Raw genomic sequence first — 12,349 nt, forward strand, 5'->3', positions numbered from 1 at the left:
TCATGGAGCCGTTTGCCAGCCGGTGTGCGCTGTTGATGAGTTGCAGTAATCCATATCTGTTGATTTCAACGTGGTCCTGAACTTCTCCTAATCCAACTCCTGGGAACATGCTCTGCATGAACTTTTCACCTCCGGTCCAGATCTTGAATTTCCCATGGAACTCCAGTGTCCGTAGTGAGGCCTCCCCAGCGTTTGACCTCAGGCATCACGCTTGGAGCAGACAGCCAGAATGTGTCGTCCTTTCCTGATGAGTACAATCAGGTACAGGAAGTACCAGTCTGCAATCACCCGTGAACCATAGTCTCCTGGCACTATGGTACTGCACAGCGTTGTCTCCTGTCGTCCAATGTCCGATCTGTGATGTTGAAACTCCTCTCCTGAAGCATGTTGTCACAGTCTGGGTTGTCCTTCCAGACTTTGCAGTGTGGAGTCATCCTTTGACCCCTACAGGCGATGCAGTTGATGTAATCCGGTGTCGTTTCGCAGTGGGTGTAAACTCTGTTACACAAGTTCCAAGGTAACATTCCAAGAGAAACGTGTCCGTTGTTGAACACGCAGCTCCTCAGAGACCCGGGTTTAGCTCCTGCTAAAGAAATGGTCTCTGGTATTTTCCATGCGGTTAGTGGAAATGGAAATACGTCAGCATTAAAGGAACAGTTCATAGATCCAAAAAGTTCCTTCACGGCATCTCCTATCTGAAGTAGAACAGAATAGTCATTTTTACACCATTTGCATCCCTTTGGCATGGGGACGCTTAGTCGTGGTTGTGTGCTCAGGCCATAGAGACACATCTGTTTGTCATCCGTGATGTGTCCTACACGCAGACCTGAGTTGTGTGTGGCGATTGGCAGCTGCGCACACACATAGCAGTTCACAGCATGTCCCTCGTACGCGGTTCTATTCATTAGTTTCCACCACAGGTTGATGCTGCAGTCACAGCGCAGTAGAAGATCCATCTGGCATATGGAGTCCCCATTGCTGCTCGGCGCACAGAGATGTCAGAACCCCCATACTAAAGACGGGGAATCTTAAGCGTTTCTTCACCGGGTTTGAGACGAGCTACCCTAAAAAATAGCCCCCCTTTGAAGTCCGGCCTTCCTCCCTCCGCCTACTTAGGGGTTCAAACACTCTCTGCAGCTTGCAGTGACTTAGATGTATCCAGCTGGGTCTTTACGACTGTTGGTGTGGTCATCAGCACCTGGAAGGGTTCTTTTATGACCTTTATGTAGACCCAGTTTCCTGGCTGGATGGGGGTGGTTTTATTTATTTCCTGTAGAGGAGAACAGTCAGACGGCAGTAAATTTGCATTTAACACCTCTTTCTGTTTCAGGATCCTGATCATATAATCTACCAATGTTTGTTCTTCATCAGCTTTCTGTAAGTCTGGAGCAAACAGAGGCAATATGTAAGCTCTCCCATAAATTTTGTCAAAAGCAGGCTTTGCTGGAACTACTTCAACTCTTTTAGAAAAAGCATCAATCATCACCAAACAATATTTATGTGGTCCACTTTGTGTGAGTTCAATAAAGTCCATATGCGTTGTTTGAAATGGATGAGGGTTTTGGGAAACTTCCTCTTCTTGGTCTAATGTTTCCTTGAGGATTGTTTCTGACACAAACTGGACATGCAGTACAAAAATTTTTTAAGTAAGAATTTAATCCATATGTGGTAATGTGGTAAAATGCTGTTGTAGCATAGAGACCATCCCCCCTGTTGACACATGACAATGTCCATGTGTCAAAATTGCTGCCGCTCTAAATAGAGATTTTGGAAGGACCGACTTCTATTTACTGAAAAAATGTTATCATCATTCAGTGTCGCCCCTTTAGTTATCCACATTTGTTTTTCTGCGTTTGGAGCATTATCTTGCATGTCTTTTAACACAGCTTTGTCTATTACTTGAGGATCTTCTATCTGTATTGAGAAATTGTCTCCCCCATGCTTCCCAGTTGCAGCTTCCTTTGCTACTTTATCAGCTAATCTATTGCCATTTGAAACCTCATCCTGTTCCGTGGTGTGCGCTGCACACTTACAAACTGCTAGTTCAGCTGGTAAATGTATGGCCTGCAAAAGATTCTTAAGCAAGGATGCATGGGTGACTGGTTTCCCTGTAGATGTTATCAAATTCATCAAAGCATAACTCTTCCTAAATAAAAATGACCATCCTGAAATTAAACCAAAACCTCAAATCCTCTAATTTTCCATTTCTTTTGAATTTATTGACTATCAATCAAATCTGGATTAAAATGTTCTAGACTGAAGTCTAGAAAATGTTGCTTTTAATCACAATCATCAGGTTTTAGTAGCCGTTTACAAGGTTGCTTAAAGTCTCAGACTTTCTCTTAACCTCGCATTTCAGACCAGTTAACAATGGTTTTTATATTTTAAATTAAATGGTCAATAATTTTATCCGTTACTCAATTTAGCAGTAAAATTTCTCTCTTCTCAAAACAATTGTCATTCATCCCAATATAAAACACACAAACACAATCCCAATCAATTTATAGATTCTTTATATAATTAAACTCTAAGTTAAGCGTTTCAGTTAAATGCAAAGAAATACTCCATAGTATTTCAACACTGCAATATCAATTAAGTTCAACACTTAGATATGTTTAATTTAGTTCCAAACTTGTATATTTATTTCAAAGAAAATAAAACATTTGCAAATCATTATTAGTTTTGAATCTAATAATTTTAGTTGGTGTAATTTAGCCGTATCACACTCAGTTTTTTTTTCCTTTCTTAACTTGTAACCATTACAGTTTTTTCCTTCACAGTTTCCCAATCTATGGCTCGTGGGCCCTAAAAGGATCACTGGTCCTTCTGTTAAGGACTGAGTTAATGGGTACAAAATGGACGATTTTGTTTAACATTGTACCTTAAAACCTTCAAAATGTTCTTTTCTAAATAGATAATTCCTTCCTGCTAGTAAGTAAGCAAACAAGTCCTCATTACAGTAGCAGTGTGTGTCACAGCAGTGTGTGTGTATAACTTATCTGCATTTCTCCTTTCTGTCTTGCTTCTCGCTTCCCCCTCCTGCTGCTGGCGTCGCTGCAGCTGGTCCTCCCTCTGTCTCTTCTCCAGCTCCCTGTCAGTCCAACTGGCTCTGGTGTTGGATTATTTATAAGTTGTCCAGACCGTCCCTTAGTCCACCAATGAAACAAGCGGCAAACAGTTCAGTTTGCTTTCTTTTTCCAAACGTCTAGCAGGACTCCATACAGTAGTTTTGCTGCATGGCAGTTCCCAGATGTCAAGGAATTAGGACCAGTGGACACTTTATTGCCTTCAGTGTCCAGTTGGTAGAAATCGTCCTGTCCTTTTTCGCTTCTTTATCAACTGGCTGGTGATAAAGGAGGGAGTCATCTGATTGGCAGGACAGATCTGAGCTGAGGTCAGAGGTCAGACGCAGCGCAGCGAGGCTCAGACAGAGGAAAAGGAAAGAAGCAAATAAGAGTCAATTATAACTTTCTTTACTTTTCATCGTATAGCTTTTAGCCACTTATTATCCAACTTTTAAGAAGTCATAAACCATTTCCTTATTCAAACACATATAAACATGAAACATGTTAAAAGCTGTAGTCTCTTTCATCATGTTCACCATTAACTTGTAAAATGTAGAATGTAAGTTTAAGTTAACTTCATCTAAGACACGTCTCACCAGAGAACAATGGATTTCTCTAAATTTGTTGATCTCAGTGCTGCAGACTGTGAAGTCAGCGGGCAGCCCTCCTCTCAAGGCCTAAGAGTTACGAGGCTGGACAATGTCCAGGTCGGTACCTTACTCTGACCGCTGACCCCTCCAGATAGACAGCTAAGAATCATTTCACCAAGTTGGTGTTATAATATTATTCCGACACAATACATTAAACATTGTTCTCTGAGGACAATTTTATTATTTAGTTTTATTTTTCAGCTTCTCCTCCTTCAGGAAAGTCATGATTCCACTTTTAGCATACAAAGAAGTTGTTCCCATGTTGTTATTTCAGTGAGACCTCTCTTTACTGGTTTTTCTTTAAAGGTGTAGGAAGCTCAAAAAGAAAAACAAAACAAACATCAGTATTTCTTAAAACAAATTATTTCTCACTTGTGAGGTTTAAACCTAACATTAGTAGCATTAAAAATTATTTTGCATACATTGATTTCTTACAGGAATTCAATTTCTTTTATGGTTTTACTTAACGTCTTAAACTGCATGCACATGTCTCTAGCATTTCATCAATTTGGACTGGGGGTTTGTGTTTTGGGGTGTGGTAGAGTCTGATCATGCTGAAGATTTCTCCTATTTGTGGTCTCCTCACTCCACCACCCCTCTTGTCGCCCCGTGCAACATTCTTTGAAGGGCAGTTTCTTGCCCAGTGACCAATATTGCCACAAATCCAGCAGCCTTTTGAATACCGTAGATTTGTGGGGTGTTATTTTGGGGTCTTCGCCTATCGTGACCTCCTCTGCCTCTGCCTCTTCCACGGCCTTTTGTCCGGTCGTTGGAAAAGGCAGAGGTATATAAACCTCCAAATTTCTCCAGGTGAAAAACATCTGATCCTTTCACAGCTTTCCTGACCTCTTCTAAGGTACAGGGTCTAAAGATATATAAGTTTTGTGTCCCTTCCTTTAGGGAAGGATACAGTCGTGTTGCTGGAACAGCAGCGGCTGATACTGGGGCAGACGGAGCTGCTGAAGCAGCCAGGGAGAGGTGGCTGCAGGAGCTTGCTCTCCCTGCACCGCTGCAGAATTCCGTGTGCTTGGAATTACTTTATTTTCTTCCTTCTCTATAATTAAGTTTTTAGATTCATTTAACCATAATTTAGCACACCTCAGCTCATTCTCCTTTTTTTTTATTTTTTTTTTTTTATTCCCATTTTCTTTCTACACTACTCTCCAAAATTCCCACAATTGTTTGCCATTGATCGATTTTAGCTTTCCATCTATTTTATATTTCTTTCTCCATTTTTCATGTGTACAGTGCTACCAGGAAACCTGGACAGCATGTACTTTTCATCCCCATCGGCGCCCTTACCGAGTGATGAATTACAAGAATGTTTATTTCCCATATTTAAAACACTTGCAATTTCAGCTTAAAAATATTATTTATTTGAAATTATTTAAATTTGGTCCAGGTTCGTTGACTCCTAGGGAGTCCTATGAACTGGAGCTCTTTTCAGTGGGCCAGCAATTAAAATACCTTGTTGTGGTATTCCCCGCTTCGACTCTTTCGAGTGGGAGAATCTTGCCTATTGCATCCACAAGAGGTTTGCTGCTTAAATCCACTGTTTTATATGAGGTAAAACACAGAGCGGTATTTAAACCTCCAATCACTCTCACACACACAAAGCAGCAGTAGCAAACCAGCAATATAAGCACAGTAATGACTCTATGATTTAGCGCAACATTATCTGTTTTTGCCTTGTCAGAAAACTCAGCACCAGTCATGTTTTACCCATCAAAAAATCAAAACCACACAGCAATGACAAGCTTCCTATCCGCCTGAGGACGTGCCCTTATGGGGTCTCCTCGAACAGAGTTTTAGCAGAGCGACATCATACAAGGATTCTCAGACCTCAGAGTTTTAGCAGAGCGACATCATACAAGGATTCTCAAACCACAGAGTTTTAGCAGAGCGACATCATACAAGGATTCTCAAACCACAGAGTTTTAGCAGAGCGACATCATACAAGGATTCTCAAACCACAGAGTTTTAGCAGAGCGACATCATACAAGGGAACTCAAACCACTAAAATAGCCATTTTAAAATTCACCTACGTTTCTGTAGTTTTCGGGTTGTCCAGTCGGATCTCGTCACTCCGCCGTTGGCAGACAAAGTCGGACCTACGGCGCTGGCCCAGCGAAGAATTCTACTTCCTGGGTCTTTCTTTCCAGGTCCAAATGACTTCTGGCCATGCATGGATTCAGCGCGTCTTCCTCTGCCTGACAGCGGTCGGTATGAGAGATCCCGGGTTTCGGCACCAAAATGATAGGTATTTTCCTAGAACCTACATAAAAGAACCACAGACAACGTATATGAATTTATGACTAAACTTCTGCAAGCAAAATGAGAAGACTCTGTCAACTGCTTCTCAGAGCTGTTCACAGAGCGTTCTGCTTCTCTTTGGATACAGCTTGTCTTTTATTCTCAAACTTCAAAGAGGGAGGATAGGCAAGATAGACAGCAGAGGAAAAACAGCAAAGGTCGTAAAACATTTTACCTAAACAAAGCAAAGGTCGTAAACCAATTTAACATCTGGCCCCTGATCTGAGCCCGGTTCAAATCTCGGTCAAACTGTTTCACATGAAGATAACAGGCAGCTGTGACTTCCAGGTCAGTTCACACATACAGTTTAAACAAGAGAACACTTTAACCTGAAAGTAACAACAAAATGATAATACCAAAAAATCTCTATCAGTAGTTGTGGCACTTTGACTTGTGTCTGAGTTATTTATCTTAGGTTTTTAGGTTTTTATTGAAGATTCACACAACAAGGCGTGGAATGATAAGGTCTAGTCATAAAGAAATAAAATCCAGGCAGATGTGCTCTGCAGCTGAAGACAATAAACTCAGATTAAATCCGAACGTTTACTTAATAAGTTACTAAAGCCTCAAATGTCAGTGAACCTAACAGGTTTCATTGGAATAACCTACGCTGACAAGAGCAGAAAATACTGTGCAACTCATTTTTATTATTATTTATTTATTTAAATTATTTTATGCTGACGTTAGTAAAGCATTCAAACCATTTACAGTAGCGTTATATGTGATACAAGTGTTATATTGTTAAAATCTTTGACTACATATTAACAATAAGGCAACAAATCAGGAATCACATCCATAGTAATTATATTGTAATGTCAATTGACAGATTTTTAATTTTCTTAAAGAAGATACAAAATATGGGTGTTTATAAACCATAGAGTGATTAAAGTCAACTGATTTTAGTAATGTTGTTGTTCTGTATGGCTGTAAATGGTTTAGTCCTGCCTAAAGAGAAAAAAAATATAGATCCTACTTTATATTTTTTTCAAAGAGGATTTTAGAAAAACTTGTTTTCGATTGAGTGAGTCAACTAATGAGTTTCAGTCTCGTTTGAGACCAACCACAGTACAGAAACAGTAGAACTAAAGCTGGTCCTTTTGGTTCAGGTCAGCTTTGTATAATTACAATTCTTTAGCTGTTAATTAAATGTGGTGTTCCCCAAGGCTCAATATACAGTCCCATTCCTTTCCATCTGCACATCCTGTCTCTTGGGGATGAGAGACACATGTCCATAGTTATGTAGATGATACTCAGTTTTATATTACTGTGCGTCCTGATGCCACAAAACCCTTAGATCCCATTTTCAACTGCATCTTTGACATCAGCAGATGGTTGGTGGAAGATTTTCTAAAGCTCCACCTGAACAAAGCGGATTCACAAGTTATTAGTCAGAGTTGGTTCTGACGCCTCCCCCATGTGGGGTTGTGAAGGACCTTGGTGTTATCTTTAATTTAAAATCACACAGAAGTGAAACAAAAGTATCATTCTTTGACCTAAAAAACATTCCGGGAGTGTGACAGTTTCTCTCTCAAGCCAGAGAATCTTGACCCAGAGTTTTATCAATAAAGCCTCATTATAGCAGATCATTTCTGGTTCAGTTCTAGCTAAATTGCGTGTGTCTTCATCGGTAATGTGTTCCTCACTATGTGGGTGTGGAAATGGGCAGGAACTGATCTGTGGTCAGTTATTCTGTGCTTGTAGCCTAAAGCAGCCAGTTTCTCCAAAGTGTGTCTGTATATTTGTTCATTGCATCACATTCACTGCAATTAATACAAAACTCACCTGCATGTCTTTTTTTTTTGGAGAACCAGAAAGAGAATTTACATCACTTGGGTACAAAGGAAAGTCGCTTTGACCTCCAGTGCCTTTCAGGATTTATTTAAATATTTTTAAGGATTTTTTTTTAAGTTTTGCATTCAAAGTTTTAAAAACAGACTTTTTTAAGTAAAGTCTACAAATGAGTGTTTTTGTAATTGATCTTTATTATTTTTAACCATTTATTATTTTTAAGATCCCCAGATACTTAAACTCCTCCACTTGAGGCAGGACGACCCCCCTGACCCGGAGAAGGCACTCTACCCTTTTCCGGCTCAAGACCATGGCCTCGGATTTGGAGGCACTGAGCCTCATCCCGGCCGCTTCACACTCGGCTGCGAACCGCTCCAGTGAGAGCTGCAGATCACGTTCCGATGAAGCCAACAGGGTAGAGCCGCTGCTCCTCCACGTCGAGAGGAGCCAGTTGAGGTGGCTCAGGCATCTGGTCAGGATGCCTCCTGGACGCCTCCCTGGTGAGGTGTTCCGGGCACGTCCCACTGGGAGGAGGCCTCGGGGAAGACCCAGGACACGCTGGAGGGACCATGTCTCTCGGCTGGCCTGGGAACGCCTTGGGATTCCCCCGGAGGAGCTGGAAGAAGTGGCTGGGGAGAGGGAAGTCTGGGCCTCCCTTCTGAAGCTGCTGCCCCCGCGACCCGACCCCGGATAAGCGGAAGAAAATGGAAGGATAGATAGATGGATGGATGGATGGATGGATGGATGGATGGATGGATGGATGGATGGATGGATGGATGGATGGATGGATGGATGGATGGATGGATGGATGGATGGATGGATGGATGGATGGGTGGATATTATTTTTAACCATTTATTTCTTTTAGGTGTCAGTTGATTATTTATTACTCTTATTTTTTGCTCATGTATTGAACTTTCTTGCTTTCACCAGCTTTGCCAATTTAGTTTACTGTTTTCTTTCTACTTATTTCTCTGTGGCTTTTTATATTGCCAGTGTTTTCCATTTCAGCTGTAACAGTTTCCTCTGTTGCCATGGTTACAGGTTAGCGGGTGCTCATGGGACGTTTCTGTGGGCAGGCGGGTTTTTGTTCGATGTTTGAAAAGAGTTTTTGAAACCAAGATTGATTTATTGATTGACTAATCTATTAAGTAAAAAAAAAATCTTCTCATTCTGTCTCCCAAAATCCTCTGAAATATTTTTTATCTGACATCAGCTCAATTCTGTGCCACAAACTAATTGACTTATTTGGCTGCTTTGTCAGTATCCCACTTGACTTGCATTAATAAAAATAAAAAATAAAAAAGTTGGAAAACTGCAGGAACTGAATCATCAGTGAGTTTAGGGTTTTGTGGGAATATATTTCTCTTCAAAAATTTGAAAATCTCTTCAGCACCATCTGTAAAAAAGAGAAAAATGTGTCAAAACATATAAAACGGTTTAGAAATTAAACATGTGACTATATTGGCAGAATATTTAAAATCCTGTCAATCAAAATGTGAGACAGAGAAACTGTGTGAGCCTCTGTACTGCAATAAATTCATAAGTTAAAACTGATTTTTTTATTATTTCACATACCTCAGTCATCTTAAAAATGAACCCTGCAGACTGCATCCAAATGAACAGGCTTCTAGAATAATGTCTCTGTTTTCTAAAAATGTTCCCTTGGAAATGTCTGTTGGACTGTGCCTCCTATTTTAGACTGTCAATCTAGAAACTCTCCAGCCTTAATTGCAAAATGTCTCCACTCCTAATGAAAGTGTTGATTATCTATTTTTTCCTGCTAGATGCAAATTCTGACATCTTTACTGTGATTTATTGATACAACACTGTTTCACATATTGCATCTTTTACACGCAAAATTCAAATTGACAGAGATTTTTAGACTGACCTGTGTGACACAACAGCATTCAACCGTGAAGAGGAAGGTTTTCAAAATGATTTGTAAACAACAATCCAAAAAGTGTCTAATCACCTATTAATTAGATAGTCATGTTGTGTATAATGTAATATCAGTATATGCAGCTATAGGTTCATCAAAAGATTTGCAGAATACAGAATGAACACTACACTTATATCTTCATTTGTAAAATAAAAGAAAATAAAAGTTAGGATTGTGAAAACAGCCAGTTAGACTCAAATTGTTTGTCACTTCAAGCATTAACACGAGGAGTAAAACGGCACTTTAATGCAAACTGACAATGGATTTTGAATCTTTCTGTTTGGAGTTGATGCATGTGAAAACAGCCTTTTCCTTTATGTACAGTTCACAAGTCGATTCAGAGGTTGTAACACTCATCAGGAGGAATAAAAGAATAAATCACTCAAGTGGAAGGTAACCTCAAGAGAAACATTGGAGAAATAAATGGAAATGGCTCTGTCGCATTGATTCTTTCACCTCTATAATAGAAGCACCGACGCTTCCCTGCAGACACTGTTCTGCTCAGAGACGAAGTGCGTTTTCATGTGAACTGGTGACTTTTTCTGCACATGAACTGCGTTGGCTTATGTTAATTTAATGATTTCCAGTTATATAGCAGCTTTAACCTTGATGTCTCTGCGAAGCTCTTCACAGTGTTTCTTATTCAACTGATTCATACACACACTGTTAAAGGAGCCATGCTAGGTGTCAGCCAGTCTTCAGGAGCAACATGGGTGGCCAGAAGCTGTCCGCATTTTGAAGGGACAGGTCATCAGAGCTACAAAGGCTTCTTATTTGTATTGATTCAGGAGCTTTAATTAATTCATTTCAATCAAAACTCAGCTAACACATGTAGCCAATCATATTTAGTGCTACTGCCAAACTCAGTGGTGCATAGAGTACCCACAAATGGTACTCAAGGAACAGTAGCACTTGAACATATTTATACTCAAGTAAAAGTAAGAAATGACCCAAGTAAGAGTAAAAAAGTATTTGGTAAAAAAAAATAAAAATCTGCTCAAGTACTCAGTAACTAATCAAGTACATTATTATTCATTTCATATTTAAAAATTACATCATCATACAGATCAAAATATAAAGTGGAAATTTTGGCATTTTAAGAACAAAAATGACAATAATTTATATAAGTAACAAAAAAATAACAAAATCAGACAAAATATGTTTTCCAAATCAATTTTTTTTCAATAAAAAACTCATGAAACTTTAACAGAAACTGCAGGTGTATGTCTGCGTCTAGTGAATCTTTGGTTAAAATGTCTTTGTTTTTCATTCAGTGGGTAGAAAATCCAGAAATTTTACTCAAGAGCAGAAAACCTTCATAATAAAATTACTCAAGTAAAAGTAAAAAGTACAGAATAGTAAAAATACTCCTAAAAGTTTTTTTTTTTTCGATAAAGTCAGTGAATCAAATGTAATCGGGTAACTAGTTACTACCCAACTGGCCAAACTGTTGTCATGGTCAAACAATATGGCAGCTGTTTCTCATGTTCCTGTGGTAAAAAGACATTTTGTCAAAAGCATTTATTGTAAGATATTAAATGAAAGTGAAGAGTCAGCATTTAGAGTTGACCCTTCACCTTCTCACCTTCTGCTACTCGTTCTGGCATAACAGAAATTTGAAATTTATACAAATACTGAGCCAAATCTTGACTGATAGTGACCCATTCCCCACTTCAAAGCACTGGAGGTTGATCAGTTTGTTTCTGCTTCTGTTTTCAACCAAATTGTGTTTGAATTCTTGAGAAAGTTGCTGTCAGATGATGATTTGATACTCTTCACGTAAAGACACTCGCTTGGATGAGAAACATCCGAGCGAGTGTAAAGATTGTATCAGGATGCTTCAGTATCATCACCGTTTCTTCTCTCCAACATGTTCAAAAACAATCAGAATCAGGATTATCAGATCCATTCTCATTGCTCCTGCAGAAATTATGCCTGATGTGTGATATTTGATGTTGAACCCTCATTGTGCAAACGGATACGCTTACAGACACCTTCTGCCAGAGTTGTCCTGGAGTTTGCTTGTAAAGCTTGGACATAAAGAAGTCCTGTTCACTACAAGTGAACTGAAGTTATTTCAGGTAACCGTTGCTAACACGAGAAGAAAATGAATCATTGGAGGGATTTCACCTTGACTCTTTCATAGCTTCACCTTTTCTTCTCATACAACTGCTTTGAAATGAAGTTACTTTATGAAACGCCAACAAAAATTAATGCAAAACTGGATGGAAATAAATCACGCAACATTACAGAAGCTTATAAAAACAATGCAGCAGCTGAAAGTGGCCCAGTGAAATATTAGCATTTACCAATGTGGTTCATGTTGTTGCATAAGCAAACTTCCTTTTTCAGATAATTAATGAATGATAAATTCAAAGTTTAAAAATTGAAACTTGAAAAGAACCTGACTATAAAAAGCTAAACCATGTGGTTCTTTCACACTTTTTATATCTTTTATAAACTACAATAATACGTACTTATCAAGAAGAAACATCCAAATGAACTCTTGAAGGATTTAAGTCTTTTCACGCGTTTCTTCGTTTGATTCTAACTTGGCCAAGACTTGACAACACTCCCACAGATGATGATGATG

Source organism: Poecilia reticulata, chromosome 10, assembly GCF_904066995.2.
Source record: "Poecilia reticulata chromosome 10, P_reticulata-male-v2, whole genome shotgun sequence".
Lineage (NCBI taxonomy): Eukaryota > Metazoa > Chordata > Actinopteri > Cyprinodontiformes > Poeciliidae > Poecilia > Poecilia reticulata.